At 42.7% G+C, this 23,885-nt stretch overlaps 1 protein-coding gene across 3 annotated transcripts in view; it reads left to right on the top strand.

Annotated features, from left to right (window-relative positions):
• Positions 1–23,885, top strand: part of GPR45 (G protein-coupled receptor 45) — a 179,779-nt gene that overhangs the window by 58,260 nt on the left and 97,634 nt on the right. For 2 of the 3 annotated variants that reach the window (XR_015299317.1, XM_086934676.1), the window contains exon 2: positions 23,644–23,712. The gene's annotated coding sequence lies outside the window, so the exon portion shown is untranslated. Of the gene's footprint in view, positions 1–23,629; positions 23,713–23,885 lie in introns of all 3 variants that reach the window. The other variant, XM_086934677.1, reaches the window with a different exon arrangement.

Below are 23,885 nucleotides of genomic sequence, written 5' to 3'. Positions count from 1 at the left end.
TCGCACATCTATGCACAGAGTCACACACACCTCACCCACACAAACACTCCGGCACCCATATAGATACTTAGACAACCGATCAATAACCCATATAGACACTCATGTAGCTATTCCCAAAATCATGCAGCTGCTTACACACCAACAGACAGACGGATACAGACATTCACACAGTTTAGTTACTAACCGATGCATTCAGTAAAATACTTTTAAACACTCACTTATAGGCTCAGTCCCGCACCTACTAAATCATCCATTCAGACACTTATACTCCCATTCGTTCTTCAATACGATTATATTTAAACTTTACAGAAACACACAGTCACTGGATGATGTAATCAGTGATGTCATCAGTGATGTCACTGACCATGTCATCAGTGATGTAATATGTGACGTCATCAGCGGTGCATTGCGGGGGCGCGAGTTATAGTTAGCTGAACTAACTATAACGGGGGAATTTCTCTGGTTTTGTACGAGTGAAATGTCCAACTAGCTATAACTTTCCCGAAAACCTATGTTTTTTTCAGTGAATATATATATACATATATATATATATATATATATATATATATATATATATATATATATTCACTGGAAAAAACATAGGTTTTAGGGGTGTTATAGTTAGTTGGACATTTCACTCGTACACAACCATTGAAATTCCCCCTTTATAGTTAGATGTACTAACTGTAACTCACGCACCCGCAATCCACTGCTGATGATGTCACATAATACATCATTCATGACATGGTCAGTGACATCACTGATGACATCACTAATGACATATCAAATGACATCACTGATGACATCATCCAGTGAATGTGGTTTGGTTCGATATTTAAATAAGTATTATTATACATAATGATGTAATATGTGACATCATCAGCAGTGGATTGCGGGTGCGCGAGTTATAGTTAGCTCAGCTAACTATAACGGGGGAATTTCAATGGTTTTATACGAGTGAAATGTCCAACTAACTATAAAACCCCTAAAACCTATGGTTTTTTCAGTGAATTTCTAAGTTTTTAAATGGTTATTCCTAACTATAACTTGCCTGAAACTTATGTTTTTTTCAGTGAATTTCAAAGGTTTTTTAAATGGTAATTCCTAACTATAACCTGTCCGAAACCTATGGTTTTTTCAGTGAATTTCAAAGGTTTTGTAAATGACAATTTTTAAATGTATTAATTGTTATTTAAAAATTTTTATACTGATTTTCCTCATTTTTTTAAACAATTCATTTTTAGATATTTTATTTTTTTAATTACATTATAATTACATTATACATTACATTACAAAATATACTTTCTCAGAATGAATTACTTTAGTTTAAATACTTTGCAAATAGGCAATAGACTTTTAAGTACAGTAGTTACAGTTGTTGTAATGCGCAACACAATTTCAGACACAATGCAACATTGAGGTCAATGTGAATTTCGAGTTAAATGCAATTAGTTACTTTTTGGATTACTTTTCTAACCACAGGACTGGATCCTAGATTCAGTCCTGGGACATCTCCTGTAAACAGTTGAGTAAAAGCGTTTTGGTTACAGTAGTGATTTTTAAGGAATATTATTGAATTTTAAAAGTTGACAAACTTTTTCACATAGAATCACCAATGTTATCCTATGGGAGGAAATTCACTTATCAGGTAAGTAGTGTTAACGTTACTTTTTCTTACTCAGTGGTGGATCCTGGATCCAGCACGGGTGCATCTCCTGTAAACAGTCGAAAGAATGCATTTAAGTCATACAAGCAATTTTTAAGGAATATTTTTAGTTTGTGAAAATAGGCACGTAGAAACTTTTCTGGTGAAAACCAGACAATGGATTCCTATGGAAGGAAATACAAGGTACTGGTAAGTACGGTTAGAATTACTTTTCAGGATCAGTACTGGGCTCAAAGAAGTAGCACTGAGATCACTCCTGATAATAGGTGAGTAAATCGGAATTCGTTGTTCAGCTAATTTTATAGGAATATTTGTACAATGGTGAAGGAGGGGGGCGGGGCCTGAGGTTACATGTGTGCAAACACACCCTGTGGCCCGTTTTAAGTTACAGGATTAAATCCCCCTGAATCCTGAGGTCCCCTGGAGGCCAACTAGCCCAACAGATACCTCCAGAATGCGCCAAGGGGCTGCATTGCAGAGAGGTGTTCAGAGGCCACGCCCCTTTTTACCACACTCTGCAACGCAGCTCCGTGGCACTTACTAGAGGTACCTGGTGGGCTAGTTGGCCCCCAGGGACCCTCTGTATTGACAAGGAATTAACTCCCCAACTTAAACCGCGCCACAGGGTATGTTTGCACACAGGTGAACTCAGGCCTGCCCACTCCCTTCACCACTGTGCAAACGCACCCTGTGGCGCATTTTAAGTTGGGGAATTTTGTCCCTTTGAATCCTGGGGGTCCCTGGAGTCGAACTAGCCCACCAGGTACCTCCAGTAAGTGGCACAAGGCTGTGTTGCAGAGAGGTGTCAAAAGGGGCGTGGTCTGGAGCACCTCTGTGCAACGCAGCACTGTGGCGCTTACTGGAGGTACCTGGCATGCTAGTTGGCCCCCAGAGGCCCCAAGGGACCCCCAGTATTGAAGGGGAATTAATTCCCCAATTTAAAACGCGCCACAGGGCACGTTTGCAGAGTGTGTTTATGAGGGGGCGGGGCCTAGGGATGATCGCGTCTTTTAAAAAAAAAACAATTTGAAAGGGGGGATGTGTGGCCCCCCTTCATTTTACTTTTTTTGGGCCCTGGGGACCCCATCCCCCAGGCCTGACCCCCAAATATACATGTATTCAATTTTTTTATTGGAAAGGGTCCGCGCGGCCCCCCTCCCGTGGCCAATTCCGGGCCCGGGGACACCATCCCCCAGGGCATGGCCAATTAATCTTATTTTTTAATGGAGGGGGCTGCATAGCCCCCCTCCTCAGGCCACTTCAGGGCCCCGGGGACCCCATTCCCCGGGGCCGGCCTTTTTTTTTTTTTGTTAACGGGGGACCCCATCCCGTGGGCCTGGCCCTCACCGTTGGGGACCTTGGGGGTCCCCAATCCCCCCACGGTCCCGCCGGCTCCACGCCTCCTTTGGGAGCCGGCATTGCTTTTCCATATGGGGAGCAGCTAACATGCTGCTCCCAATATGGGAAAGCAATCTGCTTTGCTTCAGTGAAGCAAGAGCAGGTTTCCCTGCTCTCGCTTCAATAAAGCAAAGCAGTTTGCAATGGCATGGTGGGAGCCGTGAATTAGAGCCCCGGGGGGTGGCGGTCCCCGGGGCTGGGGGGGGGCTGAGAGCCCCCCACCCAGTTTTACTAAGCCCTAGGGGGTGGTGGTCCCCGGGGCTGGATGGGCCTGAGAGCCCCCCCACCCATTTGATAGAAGCCCCGGGGGTGGCGGTACCCGGGGCTGGGGGGGGCTGAGAGCCCCCACCCATTTGAAACAAGCCCCAGGGGTGGCGGTCCCCGGGGCTGCGGGGGGCCCCGTGAGCTCCACATATATTAAGTAAGAGCCCCGGGGTGGGGCCCCCGGGGCAGTGTGGGGGGGATTGGGACCCCCCACACTATTTTTTTAATAGTGTCCCCGGATTTGGCCTCCCCGGGGGCAAATTACCATATTTACTGCTGCAGACCGCGTTTCTTGTTTTTTTTATATCGCTAGGATGCGCAGATCCTACACGCATCCTGCGATTTTTTTTTAATAGGGGGTGGGCCTGGGGTCGTTGCGGGACCCCCTGAGCAGGCCTAGGGGGTCAGGGTGTGTCTAGCCTGCCCCCTTTTTGCGTTTTGCGGCGTTGTTTTGGGTTTTTTGTGCCTCGGTTCTACCGAGGCACAAGATGGCTGCCAACACTTCCTGATTTTGACTGCTGACAGCCAATTAGCATACAGCTCGTGCACGGCAGGGTGCGTGCAGGGTACACGTATAGGTACGCGGATCCACCGCGCCCATAGATATATATGTACTTTTAATTGTAATTTTCTTAGGAACTACTGAACGGATTTACACCAAATAAGCAAAAGGCACGAGTCTGAACCAAGGACTACCTCTTTGCCAAATTTGGTGTAATTCCGTTCAGCAGTTCAGGCTGTAGCTGCGGCTAAAGGTCCTATGGGAAATTGCATGGGGAAAACACGTTTTGGGACCCCCTTTTTTTCTCGGCCCCCGCTGAATGAATCATCATCGTGAAGCGGACCGGAGCTGGCCAAAAGTTTGGAAAATTTTGCGCAGATTTGTCAATCGGCGCCAAAGTTATTCCAAATAGAATGTTGCGGATTTCCTATGGATAATAGGTCCTAACTATCGCCAGTAGGTAATATATATTTGTTTCATAAGTGTGTGTGTGTATATATATATATATATATATATATATATATATATCAAACACAGTCAGGAAGCACAATTGAGAAAGGCCACAGGAAGCTTAATAAAAAGTCCATTTATTGTGCATTCGAACTCTTGCCAGCAGTCCAGTCACAGTACAACCGGCTTCTTCAATAAAGTGCTCTGCCAGACGCGTTTCTGGAAATACATTCCTTTCATCAGTGGCACAAAAGGTAAAGTGAGCCTCACGTTGCTTTATCAATTAAGAACACCTGCTTGTGTAGGCGTGGCATTCACAATGCCTCATGGTGTTCGTAGTTTTAATCCAAGTGGAAGCGACTGTAATATAGTTGACAGTCTAGTAGCTGGGGTGGGCGGAGCTAGGTGGGCTGAGGGGAAGAGGAGGGGTCAGTACAGGATGAGGGCAGTTAGAGTAGGGACAGGGCAGGAGCAAGAAGAAGTGAATAAAGCTCTGAGTTATATAACAAGAAGTGTCTGTATTTATTGTAGCAGGATGCTACAACTGGCGACGAGGGTGGGATAGGCATGTCCAGTGCCCCAGAACCCTATCAACAGCACCCTGTCCTGTGCAGTGTCTAAGGACGAAGAACGCTGCTGTGTGGAGCCGTGCTGCCGCCTAAAGAAGAAAGGCCAGCAGTGAGTGACCCTCTCCCCAGAGCCAGGGGATTGCCAGAGGTCTGAAGGGACTGAAAAACGAGTGCCAGAGCGTCGGCAGGAAAGAAACGCTTCATCGCGCCAAAAAACGGGACCCACGCTTGATGCGTGTAATTTGGCGTGTCCCAAGTGAAACAGAGGTCGGGTGCCCACCCCGACTCTGCTCTGCACCCCACAGTGAAGAAGAGGTACCCAAGGTACAAGGAAGTGCCCTTGGAAGATCCGCTGGCAGGCGCCAACGAACGCAACGTAAGTTGAGCTCAGAACGGAGCTCGAAGAATCCCGGCATCGGAAAACCTCACGCCCGATGCGTGAGGTTTGGCATGCTGTCGGCATAAGTGAGAGCGGGAACTGTAATAGTGAGCTGGGAGCCCACCCCAAGCCCACCTGAAGACTGCTGTGGCCTGCTGTGGCCGAAAGAGAGTGCCTCCTGGTGTGGACTGCCCCTGCGAAGGTACACTGTCAAGCGCTGCTGAGCGCGGTAAATCTGGAGCCCGGCGTCGGGAAAACCTCACTCCGAATGCGTGGGTTTTGGCACGCTGCCGCCGAAGGACCCTGCAAAGTGAGGCGGGAGCCCACCCCAACCTCACCTGACTGTAGTGGTGACCAGAGGGAGCTACATCTGGAGGGTGCTGCTCCTGAAGACGACTGCCGGTGAGTCCTGGGTGAAGAAAAAGGGCTGAATGCAGTGAAAGAAAGTAGTGCCTGCAGACAACTACGGCGGCCATCTTTGAGTCAGGCAGGCTTTAGGGCCATATCCTGTGTGGTCCATAGGCGGCCATTTTGAAGTCAGGCATTGAGCAAAGTGAACAAGCACTGGCAGCAGAAAGAAACAAGCATTGGTAACAAACAAGCATTGGCGATAGAAATAAAACAAGCACTGGCAAAGGAACAAGCATCGGCAAACAAACAAGCATTGACACCGGAAGACCAAACAAGCGTTGGCGAAGACCAAACAAGCGTTGGCGAAGACCAAGCAAGCGTTGGCGAAGACCAAGCAAGCGGTGGCGAAGACCAAACAAGCGTTGGCGAGGACCAAACAAGCATTGGCTAATAGAAGGAAACAAGCACTGTCAAGAACCAGCAAACAAGCAGTGGTGAGTAGAAACCAACAAGCACTGGAAAAGCAAATAAACAAACATTGGCGAGAAACAGCGAACCAGCACGAGCACCTACAAAGGTGATGGTGAACACATACCGAAGAGCGTAAAGGGGAGGAGCTGCTGGACAGAACCGCACGAGGTTTAGATGAAGGCAAGACTGCGAAGGACGGTCCCAGAAACAAGCACAACATACACGGAGGTGACTAAAGGACTTGCACTAGCCTCACCGCGGAAGAGTCAATAACCACCTGCCACTAGCATGCGATTCGAAAAGAGAAGGAGCCCTGTGACTAACACAGTGCGGCTGGATAGTGGACATCTCGGAACGCAAGAAATCCAAGTTCTAGTCACTGGCGCATTCGGTGGTGGTTGCAAGGATTAGTAACGCCCCAGCAGATGACCAGACCCAACGCCTCGACCAAAGAGGATTAACTAAAACTACTAGAAGCCGAGTGAACAACCCGCCCGAATACAATCAATCAGAATCCTCTTCTCATGGCGAGGGAAGAAGTAGCACAACGACGCAACCCTTGCATCAGAGCACCACTCCCAGGAATGCAGTATGATACCTGGAGTCTGTGTCTTGAACGGAACCAATGGCTGGCGACATTGGGTGACTTCCTGGACGCCAATGGTGAACAAAGAGAGAGGAAATGTCTAATGCTGCTCCTCCATTTGGTGGGTCCAGAGGGCCGATGCCCAATCGAAACATTTTCCAAAGAAGACACAGAAATCTATAAAAGACTCCAAGAAAAGCTATGGGCCCGTCTCTCCGCACAAGCGGAAGTGGATCAAGAGCGCATCGCTTTCAACACAGCTCGGCAGGAACCAGGTGAACCATTGCCAACTTTCATCACTCGGTTGCAAAACCTGGTACAAGGCTGCCACTTCAACACCTTTACGAATGAGGACGCAGTTCGACTCCGGATAATTGAAGGCTGCGCAAACCCCGACACAAAGCTCAAGATCTTGCGAGGAAAGTGGTCGCTAGAAGAAATCATCAGGAAGGCTGAAATTGGAATGCGCGTCAAGGCAAGAGACAGTTCAAAGGACCCGAATCTGAAGGCAAATTATCAAGATGCCTGGACAGATGAAACTCGGAAAACAGACAAAACAAAAAAGAGAGAGAGGGAAGGCAGACCCATGAAAAGACAACGGGAGAGACACAGTGACAAGGAGTACTCTGAGTCAATCAGTCAAAGGACAACTTCAAGGAGTTCTTCACCCTCAAGGTGTCATTCAAAGTCTGACCAACGGGAGAGACACAGTGACAAGGAATACTCCGAGTCAATCAGTCAAAGGACAACCTCAAGGAGTTCTTCACCCTCAAGATGTCATTCAAAGTCTGACGAGGAGGGAGCGTCAAGTGGGACAGATCGCACCCCTGGACAAGATGGCAACTTACACAACAAGAGAGTAAGGAAGACAAACTATAGAAGGAGAGCTCAAAATGGTAAAAACTGGAAGTCGGCGCAGGAACACTCTTCGTCAAGTTGTGAAGATGAGTCTGAAGGAACATCATCCAGCAGGAGAACACATCACACCCACATCATGGGTATCCGAGCACCAAATAAGTGGGAAGAAGAAATAGGTCGCATAAGACGAACTGACCCTCCCCAACAACGAACAGGAAAAGACCAACGCATCAATGACACCGGGGACAACGAAGAAACTGAGAAGACGTCGTTGACATGTGAGAAAGGCAAAGATGGAAAATCTCAAGAGCAAACACAAAGAACAAGCATGTGGTTGTTGAGCAACTTCTCAAATGAAACAATGCCAAAGACAAGTCGACGAAGGCGCCCGGAGAATCGTTTTAAAGACAACCCTGAGTCAACGAACAACGTGTCACGGCCCACTCATTTCAGACATCCATTACCCGATACACCCTCAAAAGAACGCTTCAAAAGGAGTATGGCCAGGAACTCCTCTGATTCAGAGAGTGCGTCCGTTCGATCCTGGAAGTCGACAAAAGACTTCTCTGACCCAGAAAGCACGTCTATGGCCAGGTACTCCTCTGGTTCAGAGAGCACGTCTGTCCGATCCTGGAAGTCGACAAGAGACTTCTCTGACCCAGAGGGCTCGTCTGTTCAATCCCGTGAGTTGACCGAGTCATGGTCCCGACAACAGTCATGGCGTCAAACACCAAAACGCACCATGGAACCACAGGACACCCTTCACGTCAAGAGCAACACGTCACACACTAAGGACTCTGAACACTCAGTCATGCCACAAGACAACCTGTCATGTCAGTCACAAGTATATCTGGACATAGATCAGACACCGTCACCCCTGAAGGGGTCCGCGAGGCTGACTCAAAGGACCTACAAAAAGAAAACAGAGACACTGGACCTTAATCACCAGACGGGAAGTGACCAGCCATCCACTCCGCAAGGAAAACCGGACATGTCAGCAGAGAGAGATCATCAGATGAGAGAGAAACATGCCTATGCACAGATAGCCCACGAGCTCGCCAGACAACCCGAGGCCGTGAATGAGTTATCGAGCCACACCGTACTGTCTGGTATGCATGACCCTGGATTGGAGAGCAGTGTTGCCCTCGACTGGACAAGACAAAAGGAAATAAAAGTAGATGCTGGTGCTCAGAAGAGGACCCGAACATTATCCACTCATGAAAGAGATCGAGCATCTGAACCAACCGTTACACCGCAGGAAGGAAACATGATGACTGCGGAGTGTGAGAGTAAACAGTTCAAACGCAACGTGGTCAAGAATACCCTGATCCAGACAACAGAAAGACTGACCAAAGCCAAGCCCACCACTGATTCGACACTACTGAGGTTTGAAGAACAGACTGTCCGCCGACCAGTGTGGTGGATTGAAGAATTGCGAACACTGAAGACATTAAGCTCATTTTGTTCAGAAAGGGGGAGATGTAATATAGTTGACAGTCTAGTAGCTGGAGTGGGTGGAGCTAGGTGGGCTGAGGGGAAGAGGAGGGGTCAGTACAGGATGAGGGCAGTTAGAGTAGGGACAGGGCAGGAGCAAGAAGCAGTGAATAAAGCTCTGAGTTATATAACAAGAAGTGTCTGTATTTATTGTAGCAGGATGCTACAGCGACGCTCACTCACCATTTAAAAATGCAAATGTTCAGCCCCAGTGGGTAGATGCACAGTGTTATGTGACAGGGCTGCGCTGCTTTACAGTTTTCAAATGCGAACTTTTGCAGGCTCCAGCCCTGAATTGCAGCCTGCATATATATATATACACACAGACATACATACACTGCCTTCAAGTCACATAGATGTGTAGTTAAGAATGGAAAATCTATCCTTACCTTTTTGCACTTACCTTCTCGATGTTTTGTTCCTCTATATTTCTGACACTATATTCTGTCCACACAATATTTTTGGTCCGACATTCTGTCAGTAATCCTATATGCATTATGGGAAGCCCCATCATCTGTAGCAAAGCACTACATGCACTTGTGTCTCATAAGAAATCACTATACCAACCTGTGATTTACTAAAACCTCAGAGGCGAGTGTCAGGACGAAAAAGCAACATCAGGTGATTGGATGATAATGGAAAATTATGCATGTTGAGACAAAGTGAAGACAGTGAGCACTTCGTATGTAGATGCTGAAACGGTGAAAAAAGTGCTTTATTCTCTTGCGATTGAACTGACCTGTAAGAATGCTGGTGTCGTAGGGGTTAAGAAGGATTGCTTCTGATGTCCATACTTCAATAGCAGTGGGAGCAGAGAACAAGTATGCCACTCTGCATATTTACTTGGAATGAAGACGTGTTGAAGTAGACTTGATATGCTGAAGATGGGCAGGTACTCGTAGCAAGAGCACTTGATTGCTGAAAACGGTAATCAGACAAAATATCGAAAAAAAAATATCGTAAAGACAAAATATCGAAGAAAAAATATCGAATGTCAAAAATATAGGGAATCAAAAATATCGGATACAAAAATATCGTAATAGGTAAGTAAGTAAAAATATCAAAAACAATAATATCGTATGACAAAATATCGACAATACAAAATATCGTTTAGTAATGTAAATAATCAATAGTATAGGAAAAAGTGAAATAATTGTACATAAAATGTTGTTAAAAAGGTGTCACCTTAAAAAAAAAAGTAAAAAGAAAAAATTAATTTTAAAAACATATCTAGGTTTAGGATCGGGTAATTGGGTTTATAGGGGATAAGGGTGGGGAGTGTATTAAAATGTATGTAAAATAACCTAAAATAATAAAAATATGTTAAATAAATTATGTGAATTTTTTTTTTTTTAAATAATATAAAAAATAAAAAATAGATATCTAGTTCTAGGAGCGGGTTATTGGGTTTATAGGGGATAAGGGTGGGAAGTAATTTAATAATAATTAATTAATATATGTTAGTCAATATTTCTAATTTATACCTAATTGGTAATTAATTAAAATTAATTAGTTAATTAACGAAGATCATATAGTACTTATAATTAATTACTAATTAATTGGTAATTAATTAATATTAATTAGTTAATTATATTAATTAGGTTAATTTTTAAAAATATATGTTTTATTTTTGTGTTAAATAAATGGGTAAAAATAATAATAATTATTTAAAATCTGTAATTTCAGCTAATGAGTTCATATAATAACGTTATTGTTAATTAATCATTAATTGGTAATTAAATAATAATAATTAAATGTGGGAAAAGGATTTTTTTGAGGGTTCTTGGTCAGTTTTCTGTTTTTGGGTAAAGGGGTATATTTTGGGTTCAGGGTAAGTTTTCAGTTTTTGGGTAAATGGGTATTTGTTGGGTTCAGGCTCAGTTTTCAGTTTTGGGGTAAAGGGGTATTTGTTGGGTTCAGGGTCAGTTTTCAGTTTATGGGTAAAGGGGTATTTGTTGGGTTCAGGGTCAGTTTTCAGTTTTTGGGTAAAGGGTTATTTGTTGGGGTCAGGGTCAGTTTTCAGTTTTTGGGTAAAGGGTTATTTGTTGGGTTCAGGGTCAGTTTTCAGTTTTTGGGTAAAGGGGTATTTGTTGGGTTCAGGGTCAGTTTTCAGTTTTTGGGTAAAGGGGCATTTGTTGGGTTCAGGGTCAGTTTTCAGTTTTTGGGTAAAGGATTATTTGTTGGTTTCTAGGTCAGTTTTCAGTTTTTGGGTAAAGGGGTATTTGTTGGGTTCAGGGTCAGTTTTCAGTTTTTGGGTAAAGGGGTATTTTTTGGGTTAAGGGTCAGTTTTCAGTTTTTGGGTAAAGGAGTATTTTTAGTGCTCTGGGTCAGTTTTCAGTTTTTGGGTAAAGGGGTATTTCTTGGGTTCAGGGTCAGTTTTCAGTTTGTAGGTAAAGGGGTATTTTTAGGGTTCAGGGTCAGTTTTCAGTTTTTGGGTAAAGGGGTATTTCTGGGGTTCAGGGTCAGTTTTCTGCTTTTGGGTAAAGGGGTATTTGTAGGGTTCAGGGTCAGTTTTGGGTTTTTGGTGTACAGTTGTACAGGGTAAAAATATAATTAATTTACATTCAATTAATTAAAGGACATTACAAATATATAATATTACACCAACTCTAATTTACTGTAGACGGAATATTATTTAATATTAATTAGTGTCCAGCACATATTAAAATTTAATGTAGACTGGAGTAGGATTATTAATTTTAATATAATTAGTGTGCAGCACCTACTGTAATTTAATGTACACTGGATTTGGTATATGAATAATTACATTATTAGAGTCCAACATATACGCACATTTAATATACAGTGAAAAATTAATAATAAGATTGTTACTTTCTAGTAAGATAATGATACAAATAGTTCAACATGATTGTAGAAACATTTTTTTTATTTGTTTCAAAAATAATATTTTTTTCATACAAAAAGTTTTTTATTTACATTTAGTTTAAAGAAAATTTATTATAAACACAATCATAACAAATATACAGAAGCATTATTATTTTGTGAACTTTTTTTAAAAAATTAACATTCTTTATTATCTCTTTTACATATTGTTATTTCAGAAAAAAATGTATAAATATCAGAAGTATTTTTCTATTAAGCTTTTTTAAGCTTCATTTGTGAAGAACAAATATTTATAACATAAGTCACACATTTTTAACAATTTTTGACATTATTTTTTTTGACAATGTAGTTATATTTCTATACATTGTTAACATAAACATTATTGTTTTCATAATATTTAATTTTTACATTCATTTACATATTTGTTAATGAAATCATTGTAGGATTAAATAAAATATTTTTTAACAATAATATAAACATACATTCTATTTCCCACATTTTGTAAAGTATAGATATAATATTTTTAACTTGGGACTATTTTATTGCATTTGGGTGCTTTATTTTGTAACCGGGTTCGGTCGTTTTGGGTTATTTGGAAGAAGGGCTGATCGCGGTTGGGAGACACTTCACGTCGCTTGAGGTAAGGTTTATTTTATATGTTTTATGTGTATTTTTATGATGTTTTTTGACTAGTGACCTTATATTCAGTGTTGTTGAATATGAGTGAATTATGTTTTAGATTTTGAAAACAGATATTTACTTATGGTATCTACACGTAGTGTTAGTTAGTTAACCATTTATTTATAGAGTGAATGTAAGTCTTTTAGGGTATATCTAAAAGTTAAATCATCTATGTTAATAGGTTGGTATCTAATTACTAGCTAAGTAATGTGGGTGGGAATGTCTGTTTTCTATGTTTTTGTCATAGGTGTACGCTACATCGGAAGTTCCGGTTTTTTTTCAAGGAAGTGTTTGTTTGTTTAATTCAACACTGATTTACAAACACTTCTTTACATTTTTCGGGTTTCCAGGAGCGATTCTTTCTATTTTTCTAATTTTTCGGGGTTTTTATGGTTATTCGATGGCTCAGGACCACGTGGATTTCTTATTTTTGGAACAGTTGTATTTTTACATTTTTTTGGGGGTTAATTTTGCACTACATGGATTACTTTGGTGGAGAAGGACGTTATTGGATTGACAACCTAATTGGTAAGTCATTGCTTTCTATTTTTGTGTGGGTGGGTAATGTCATATTTATTATGGAATTGTTTTTTACTTGTTATTTAGTTTTAATGTGTGCATATATTATAATAATATCTTTATATATTGCATACATTAAATACTTTAGAAGCTCACGCTACATATTTTTGCATACTTAGGTGATACTTTTAGTGGATTATAACAGTTTGAGAATTATTTACAGTAGTGTTTTGGCTATGATGTTTAGGTATTCTATGCCTTTTGTATTAGGGTACAGTTTTACTTGCTCTTCCAGGTACTTGTGCATTTGTTTATTTTGCTTTGATGTTTTTGGGACAAGTTCTGTTACAGATTGGTCCATTCTAAATTCTTGATAGCTCTGTTCTTTCTGTAGGCATTTAATGAAATTTTCTAGAGTAGGTTTGGTTCTGCCAGTTGATTGTACAAATGCATTGTGCCAACCTTCCACTGCATTGTTAGTTTTTGATTCTCCGTTAAGGGTACTATTGTACACGTTCCACCAGGGTATGAGGAATTTGGATTTCGTCTGTGGCCAGATCTGTGGAGTCTGCATACCCAGGTGTCTTCAAAGTAATCGAGAAAAGGACTTAATCTAGCTTCATTTTGTTTGTAGAATGGACTGTTTATAATAATGTTGTAATGTTCAGCTACATCTGTTACAGGGACATAGGCAAGTGCAATGAGTTTTTTGATTTGGAAAGCAAATGATGAATTTGTAGCATATTCGACACTTAGGGTAGTTTTTTGAAGGTGTCTCCATAAACACTGGTTGAAATGATAATAGCAGCCTTGAATGGAGGTATGGGGGTGGATTTTTAGAATAGTTGAGAGCATTGCATGCTCAAAATCAAGAATGATTTTTCTGGAGAAAAATCATTCATTTTTTATTTTATTATATTCAATAATTACATATATGTAGAATTATTTTTATTTGGCAATAGTGCATATAGCAAAGGGATGTTGCAGTTGTGGTAGAGGCCATGTATTGTGTATAATTGGAAAACTGGTTTGGGACAGATGTTAAATGTTCCATCCATCATCCAATATTGGCTTTGCTGCAGTTTAACTAAATTCATATTGGTACCAAAAATTATAAGCCTTTTGTCATTGTTTTCGTTGTCATAAACTATAAATGGTTGTTTATTTAACGTTATTATTTGGTTTGCAGTTAAATTTATATCCTGATATGTTCTGGGAGATGGTGTTGTAGCAGTTGTAGCTTTTCTAGTGTGTGCTATAGTTCTTTTTAAGGATAGGATATTTGGCATTTGGGTTGTGGCTGTTTTTGGGATTTTAGGAATGGCTTCTTTTAAAATGACATTTGTTTGCTTTTGGGAACCTGTACTAGCTTATTTTATATTTTCCAAAGCTGTTCTAACTTCTATTTCAGTAACATTAGGTGGATGATTGTGTTCCCTAGTATACAGTACTGTAGCTTCTCTAGTTGTTGCTCTTCCATAGCACTTGTTCGAATAATATTTACAACATTTCCAATTAACTTTCATGCCATAGTGCTTTTCTTGTGTATACGTGTAACCCATGTAGCATAGTAATAGTTTTCCTTTTTGGCTGGTCACAAATTCGGCTCCTTCGGTCATTTTGTACTTTGTATATCTATAAAATATATATATAATAGTTAATGTCAAATTAAATGTGATAAATAATCTATGTTAGTGATAAGTAGGAATGTTTATACTTACGTGTTTTAGAATTTACAGCTAAACTTAGGAGTTCCTTGCTTCTTGAGTTGGGGATAAATGGTTGTGATGTTGTTGTAGCTGTTATGAGAAACAGGAAAGTAGTATATTATTAATTAATGTTTAGGTACATTTGCAATGTTAGAGCTCATTTCTACTACAAAAGTGTATCTTCATGATTCATATTGTGAAGATACTTACATATTTGTTTAGGTTGGTATTTCGCAGTATAATTGGTTCTTCAGCTTCTGGAGAGTAGTTTGTAGTGTTATCTTAAAAAAATAAGGAACATATGTGTTAGAATAATCACCATGTTGGTAAGTTTTTTAATACATTATCTGGTAATTATGTTCTTTAATATACTTACTTTGTGATTAGTATCAGTATTATTTAGAATGTGGAGTTCTGTATTATGTCTGTATATCTATTCGCCGTATTTGCTCTGTAAATAAACAATATATAATAGAAAATAATTAGAACAGTTATAAATGTTTGTATGGTTTTTCCACATTTATTTCAGTTGAATAATACTTACTTAGTAAAATGTATTCTACAAATAGTACTGATGTCCTTTGTTCATTAGTAGTGCAGTTTTCAGTAGTAGAATCTACAGAAAAAAAGAAATATGTGGGGCACAACTGATTATTTCTGTGTGTTTAGATTTATGTGCACATAATGAAACAATGTGAAATTACTTACATAGTTTTTAGAATCTGTATTCCTATGCTTTGTTCACAGTTAGTTTGAGTAGAATATTCAGTAGTCGTAGTATCTAAAAAAAATAGTTTTATATAATTTTTTAGCATGTTAAGTAGTATGAATACCAAAGGGGCACTGGGTACTTAGCAGGTAAATAAGTAATAGTAGCAAATAATGCAGTTTCTATTTTATGTACTTACTTAGGAAAAAGTATTGTAGAAATAGTACTGATGTCCTTAGTTCAGTAGTAGTGCAGTTTTCAGTAGTAGAATCAACAGAAAAAAAGAAATATGTGGGGCACAACTGATTATTTCTGTGTGTTTAGATTTATGTGCACATAATGAAACAATGTGAAATAACTTACATAGTTTTTGGAATCTGTATTCCTATGCTTTGTTCACAGTTATTTTGAGTAGAATATTCAGTAGTCGTAGTATCTTTAAAAAATAGTTGTATATAATTATTTAGCATGTTAAGTACTATGAATAGCAAAGGGGTACTGGGTATTTAGCAGGTAATTAAGTAGTAGTAGCAAATAAAGCAGTTTCTATTTTATTTACTTACTTACTAAAAAGTATTGTAGAAATAGTACTGATGTCCTTAGTTCAGTAGTAGTGCAGTTTTCAGTAGTAGAATCTACAGAAAAATAGAAATATGGTGTGCAAAAGTCATTATTTCTGTGTGTTTAGATTTATGTGCACATAATGAAACAATGTGAAATTACTTACATAGTTTTTAAAATCTGTATTCCTATGCTTTGTTCACAGTTATTTTGAGTAGAATATTCAGTAGTGGTAGTATCTAAAAAAATATTTTTATATCATTATTTAGCATGTTAATTAGTATGAATAACAAAGGGGCAGTGGAGAAGCGTGGCTCAATGGTTAGAGCGGCAGACCCTGATGCAGAGGTCTGGCCCGGGACAAGGGTTCAATTCCCGCCTCGGCGGCTCTTGGACTCAATTTCCCCAGACCTGATAATTCTCGCCTCGGTGCCTATTCTAATCATGGGTCCCACTCTGTGACTCTGGGCAATAGCTTGCTTAATCTCCACAACGGCCCCAGCAGCGCTGTGGATGCCTGGCTTCACCTTGGGGGTGCCCAGGAGTGGACATTTCACAGGAAAGCCAGGATGGGTTCCACAGCGGTATGAATACAGCGCTACGAGGCCTCCGGGTAGAAGTGCGCTATATAAAATACACTACATTTACATTTACATTTACACTGGGTATTTAGCAGGTAAGTAAGTAGTATTGGCAAATAATGCAGTTTATATTTTATTTACTTACTTAGAAGATGTAATAGTAGGTTGATAGTCTGGTTCTTCTAGTTGTCTCCTTCAGTGACTTTTGGCAAGTAGTTTGTGCTTACATTTTCATTGCTTATATAGGGGAGTGTCAGTAGTAATTACTTTGCTATTGGTTCATTTAAAAAATTAGGGTTGTGATTGGTTAGTTAGTATATTTGAATTTCAGTTGTGATTACTTTGTATTAGAAGTGAAAAACCAAAAATAATTCTAAAAGTATACAAACTACCATAGAATATTTTTATATGTGTAGGTGATATAATTATACCAATAGGAAATATTTGATGAATTAATAGTGTGTCTATAGTATTAATGAAAGTATTGTATGTTTATTTTGTTGTGAAAACATATAAAACGTTAATTAATTATGTTAACAGATGCTTATAAAAAGTCGATATAGTTTATAATCCGATATTTATGTGCACAATATTTTTGAAGTCGATATTATAGTTAATGTTATTATTTTTTGTAGAAAGCGATATTTTTGTATTCCGATATTAATGTAGTCGATATCACAGTAAACGATGTTTTTGTATATCGATATTAAAAAATCGATATTTGTGTATATATGTATTTAAGTATAGGAAGCCGATATTTTTGATTTCGATATATTTGTTCCGATATTTTTGTACATCGATATTGTGGATTTCGATATTTTGTCAGACATTCGCTGAAAACCCTATGATGTTAAAGTCCTGAATTGTTAGCCGGGGCACAAGATTTTTATGTTCATATAATGAAAATAACAATGACTTACAGGTGCAGACCCAGTGCTTCAATTGAAAATATATTAGTGCAGGAGTCCAAGGGTTTTGTTAGGAGCTGGTGACCGATACTTTTGAACGTCAGTCTTGCTTTGCCTAGTCTCCATTCCACCTCATAACTCTTGCTTCCTCAACCTTCCCCTTCTCTTCACTACTCCTCTTGCAGGTTCCTTGTCATCCCATGCTGTCTCCCTTTGTCTGTTTCCTTAACTTTCTCTTCCTCTTTCTGTATTTCTCTTCTTTGTTTTGAAACAAAGTCTGATGAGGAAAAATTACTCCCAGTCCCTAAAACCTAGTTTGAGAGCCCACCCCAGAAAACACGTCCACAAATTAAGCACCGAATGGCATATAATATTCTTCATAAATTGCTAGTTACTGTGTAGCACCTAAATGAGATTTGTGTCATTGAATTGGTGCAGGTATCCATATCATGGGTGGACAGTCTGGTGATCACAAAGCATAACATGTGTATTTGTAAAGCACACATCCACCCAAGGGCATCTTGGAGCTGAATAACAGATGCTTATTATTAAACAACTCAATGGTACTCATTTTATCGACCTCAGAAGGATGAAAGGCTGAGTGGACCCACCGTGATTTGAACCTGTGACCATGAGGTCAAACACAGGCCCCTACAGTGGATGCATTACTCCACGAAGCCACCAGACCTGGCTACGGGACATGAAAGCCTACACGGAATGATCTGAGGTTTGAGGTATCCTACATAGCTGTGATTTTGTCTTACTAGCACGCTTCTAATGTGTGAATGTTGACACTAGCTCTGTTTGTGTTGTTGTTTTTGAAGAAGGCAAACACAAGGAGATGATTGACAGAGCACTGAAACTTTTCAGTCACTCACCCCCAGTCACTGATCTGGGTTGAATCCATCATCGCTCTTTAGCGCACTTAGCTACCCGAGTTCAGACCCTGCCACATGCAAATCAGTCTTGACCCTGTCCTTATGGGAACAGTACAGCCCAAACTGCCAAGCCAGGTCTTCCCTGGACCGGAAACAAGCATCCTAGGACCGGTTACAGGTTGACACCCCTCATCAGCCAGGCTAGCTTGAATCCAGTGGCAAAGTGAGCAAGGGACCGACATCTGGACATACCTTGGCAATCCTAGGGCAAACAAAGCAAACACAAGGAGATGATGGACGGAGCGCTGAAACTTTTCAGACACTCACCCCCAGTCACAGATCTGTGACTGGGGGCGAGTGCCTGAAAAGTTGGTGATGTTTGCTTTCAACAGTGATATTGCAGGCATCAGACCCAAGACTGAAATTGATTTACCAAGTGGCAGCTGCGTAAATCTTGTTGCTTCCAACAATGTGCTTGTGTCGGGAGTGGCACCTCATTTCTATGCTGCTGAGTCCTGAAAATGAGGGCCTCGCGAGCAAAGTACATCAATGACTTTAGCATTTTCATTGCTACGATAGATGTGGTAGATGAAGTAAGGAAGAGGGGCATTCTATTATACTGTGAGGGACCCACCACATGATACATCATTTATGCATTCTTAGAAACTGACACCTTCTGAGTCTGAAGGACCGTCTGATAAAGTTCTTCACACCGGTGATAAATGTAGACTATGAGACATAAACAAAAATGTTTGCCTAATAAAAAAAAATGAATGCTTCCTTGTGTAACAAAACTGGTGCTCATGATCAATGCTCTGATGCCCGATATCTTCGGGCCTAGTTTGCGCTATATAAAACGCTAAAAAAATAAATATATATATGTGCTCCTGTCTACCCACCAGAATCCTTCCAAGGTTGTTGGCTCATGTGTCACAGGGCTGCAAGAGCAGATGATACGCTGTGATCTCAGATTATCACTGGATGGGAGTCATTCTCATTTCAGAAGAAGCTACTGCAGAAGCCAAGGAGTCTGGAGGTCCCTCTGGGTATGGAAAATGCAGCGTATGAAGTGTCAGATCACTTCTGGTGCCCTGAATCTGTGCATGCATCAAACAACAAGGTGATCAAAGAAACAATTAATCTCTGCTACTGTTGATCAGTCGGGCTGAATTCCAGTCCATCATGTTTCGCCCACTCTGCCACATGTTTATGTTCTTTTGCTTCTATTCCAAACTCTTCCTTTAGCTTCTCAAAAGTAAAGAGGAAGCTGCTGAAGAGCCTAGGAAAGGAGAGGTTGTCAAACTTGTTATGTCTCGGGTATCTATATTGCCAGGGGGGGTATACTCACGGGGTGGGGGTCCCCACATGCCGCCGTGGGTGACCCTACCTCCCCCCCTATGCTCGCTGTGGCCTTTTCCCCTATCAACGCTACCGCGCCATGCGGGGGTCGAGCAGGTGCCATGGTAACCCTGTGGCCTCCCCTGCCTGTAGGTTTGTGGCTCCCTCTATCTGCAAGTATCCCTGCCATGAGCTCGCTTGCACTCTTTGTGTCCCCGTGCCCTGCACCCCCAACCCTTTCAACAAAAGTGGTGCCATAGTCGTGCAACATTCCTGAATGATCACGCTAATATGCTCACCATTAGTTGAGGTGTCACTGCTCCCCTGGTCCGGTCCCGCTGCCGCTGTGCTGGCTGCAGGTGGCTTGGCCCACTTTTGTGGAGCCTTCGTGGTCCTTGCAGCATCTGCAAATTTTGCTGGAGCCCTCCTACTTCTCTTGGCTGCAGGTGGCGTGCTGGCGTTGGGCTGTTGTCTGCTTGTTCCTTCCCCTGGGTCGATCCCTAGATGTGGCTGCAGCCAGTCGCTTCCATGCACCTCCGAAGCTGCCCATATTCTCCTTAGCAGGTCATTCAGGTCGTCCTGCCCTTGCCGCGTGCTCCCCTTTCTCGCCATTCCTTGTGAGCGGGGTGCTGCCGCTGTTGTTATGCACCAATCCGTGTGGTCTGGGCGGGGTGCTGCCGCCAATGCCCTTGCACCAAACTTGCTTGCCTTAATTCTTTGCTAGCGGGGTGCTGACGCTGTGTTCTGCACCAAATCTGGCTCTTTGTTTCACTTGTTGCTGACCCGTGCTTTTGGCTGTCCAGTACTTTAAACCTCCAGGTTCTTTGCCCTCCTCTCCCCCAGAGGGTTCCCGGTGTCACTGTGTTGCCTCTCCTGCACTTCCCAGGCCCGAGGGTACTATTCCCTGCACTTCCTCGGCCTGGAGCGCATGCGTGGGTCGCGGGACGCTTCACTGAAAGCTCCCAGCGTCCCCGCTCCCTCGCAGTCCTCGCGCTCCATCCGCTCACCTCCTGCGCTCTTCTGCCGCTCCTCTCACCCGGAGGTGAGTGGGGGCAGAAGCGCGCAGGCTCCCGTGGCGTTGTTGGCCTCGGAGGCGCCGCGGGGTAGGCTCCCATCGGTTGCTTTCTCCGCCGCTTCCGCCGCATGGTTCCTCACACCCCGGGTGGGCTCTGGAGGTGTTGCTGGTGTTTCAGAGGCGCCTCGGGGTAGGCTCCCGTCGGTCGCTTACTCCGCCGCTCCTGCCGCGTGGTCCCGAACACCCCGGGTGGGCTCCTGAAGTGTCACTGGTTGAAGAGGCGCCACGGGGTAGGCTCCCGTTGGTCGCTTCCTCCACCGCTCCTGCCGCGTGGTCCCGCACACCCCAGGTGGGCTCCGGTGGTGTCGCTGTTGTTCAGAGGCGCCGTGAGGTAGGCTCCTGTCAGTCGCTTCCTTAGCTGTTGCTGCTGCGTGGTCCCGTGCACACCAGGTGGGCTTCGGTGGTGCCTCTGGTGCTCTCGCTGGTCACCTTCTCTGTGGCTTCCGCCCACGCTACCGGGTAGGCTCTGGTGGTGCCGGGATTGTCCCTTCCTGGGCACCGCAGTCTGGCTCCCGCTGGTCGCTTGCTCACACTCGGTTGGGCTGCATGGCGTCTCGGTTGCCCGGCGTCCGTGCGAGTTAGGCTCCCGCTTGCTCCTTGGCCTCGCCAACAAGATCCTCTGATTACGCCGTGCTGCTCCCCCGCTTCTTGAAGATAGGAGCATGCCTGGGGGAGCAGTGCTTATATGCCCCCCCGGCTCGCCATCCTGCTTCAGCCCCCCTCTGCCATTGGGGGGTTTGAATCCCGCCTGGGCCTTCACATTGCCCTGGGGGGTCCTGGGGGCTTCCTCTGCCCTTTATCCTCTGAGCCCCGCTTTTGTGCCAAACTGGGTCCCCCGCCCCCTCCTGCCGGGGGCTCGAAGCCGGGTTATGGCGCCGGCTCTTGAGCCCCCATTGGGGGCCGCCTCTGCAAAACTTGTGATGTCACAGGGACTGGGGGTCATAGTCGATGCATTCGCGTCAGCTACCCCTGGCATACTGGCGAATTGATTTGCATGACACAAACAAAAGAAAAGAAGGGGCGGGGGGCTATTTTGAAGTGGTGAAATTACACCTAGGATAGGTTAAAGACACTTCTGTCAAGAAGTAGAACATGTGTTGTGATTACCTGCAATATAAAATAGTGGGTTCCGTAAAAGCTCAACGTTTCAACGTGTGTCTTGTGTGTAGGTTTGTGTGTGCATGCATGCCTGTGCTATGTATGATTGTGTGTGATCTGCCCAAAATTGTTATTTTCAGAAGTATTAACTCATAAGGTCCTTCAAATTGCAACAAGGTGAAGATGATTCAAGGAAGGCACAAAATGAAAATGGCTTAAGTTATGCCTTGTCTGGCTGATTACTAAATATAGTATTGGATCATGAGTTGTTCTCGATTGCTCTCTCGTTTCTGTACCACTTAAAACAACACGTTGCGTTATTCTTCCTGCAGTTTCTTTTAATAAACGGCTGCTTTTCACACTCTCAGCTCTAAGTGCCACATGCCTCTTTCGCACCCCAGACTACTTTTGCAGTTCAGTTTCTTCCCATGTCGGTTGCTACTCTTGGTACAATTATATGCATTGCAGTGACACGGCCTATAGATAGTGGTCGTGCAAAACAATATCTCAATGCAGTTCATTCCCATCTAATGCACTAAGGGCCTGATCACACGAAGGCTCGGTTGGATGTGATAATTATCACTTCCAATAAACATTCCTCATTGGGTATTGCGGAGGAGCATTAGAGCACCCCCTCACCCCCTGCCAGCAGCTGCAAAAATTGAAAAATAAAATAATAAATCATGTTTATTATCATTTAATTTTTCTCTCCTGGGCTAGTCTAGGGGGCGGGGCCATCACTGGGGGCAGTCATGGAGGGGGAGTGGCGGGCACTGTTGTCAGTGCGCATGTGGGTTTGGCCAGCCAAAATTACATGCGCACTGAAGCTGTCTTCAACCCGAGCTGCGTTGCGGGTTGGAGACAGTAGGCACAGGCTCTCAGTCTCTCTGGGAGCACTGATCAATGGCGCTCAGGCCAATCCTGACGCTGCTGTTATGCAGCATGAGAGCAGCGTCAGGATTGGCCGCAGGCGATTCTGAGAGTCTGTGCTGGTGAGGAGAGGAAGAGCACTGATTTGGTAGGTAAGTTATTTTTTATTTGTTTTATTGTCGTTGTTCGTCCCTCTTTTGCTCCGCCACTCCGACAAAAGCCGCTACCGGTTTGGAATTCCCAAGATTTGGGGTAATAATATGCACATTTGGTACTTACTTTTTCTCCCCTGTTACATTCCGTCAGGTTTGCCCGAGCAAAACTTAACACAGGATTCACCCCGTATCACGGCGGTTGATTACGGGGTGCAGTAAAAATTGCCGCACTAGTAATTGCCTTGCACAGGAAGGTGCGTGCCTAGGGATTGCAGTTTAATGGCCTACGTGTAATCAGGCCCTTATTGTGAGGGACATGGCCACTGTTCATTAAATTGCTGCAATGCATTCATGTTTACTGTATTTCAAATTCAAGAGTTTTATTTCTGACTTACCATATCACATTATGTTCCAAACTTTCGATGCCTAAAGTAATTTTGTTTTAAATAGGTGCTTGATGAATAAGTAATTATATAAATTGTACAAAAAGTCAGGATTTGCTAGCGTGGACCACTTTTTTGTTAGTTCCCGTATTTGTAACTATTTTAGGTTTCAGTACAACCATCTGTGACAGCTATTATAACTTGTGCTGAATATTCCATTCGAAGGCCCCTAACAGTATATCAGCCATAATGTATAGAAAGTCGCTTAGTAAACGGTGATCTTATATCTGTACTACTTACTCTGGGGACTTTCTGCACAGCTAATCTTTTAGGCTTTCTTTTTTAGGCTTTCTTGCCTGCTGACAAGTCATCAATTTGTCTGTACACCTATCTCCCAGAACCCGTCGCTCCAGAGGTTAGTTTTCTTTTCCACTTGCTTGTTTGTTGTGTTGGTTAGTTTTGATTATCCTAATTTTGACGTAGGGTACTCTGCTGTCATGAAAACACCCTTTCTCTCATGCGGGCTGCCAAGAAGTGTGTCCCTACACCAGAGACATTTTAAGGCATGGACAAAGTGGGCACTGGACC

The sequence above is a fragment of the Lissotriton vulgaris genome, chromosome 8 (genome assembly GCF_964263255.1).
Source record: "Lissotriton vulgaris chromosome 8, aLisVul1.2, whole genome shotgun sequence".
NCBI classification, from domain to species: Eukaryota; Metazoa; Chordata; class Amphibia; order Caudata; family Salamandridae; genus Lissotriton; species Lissotriton vulgaris.
Note: the sequence above shows the minus strand (reverse complement) of the source record. Positions and strands in the feature narration are given on the sequence as shown.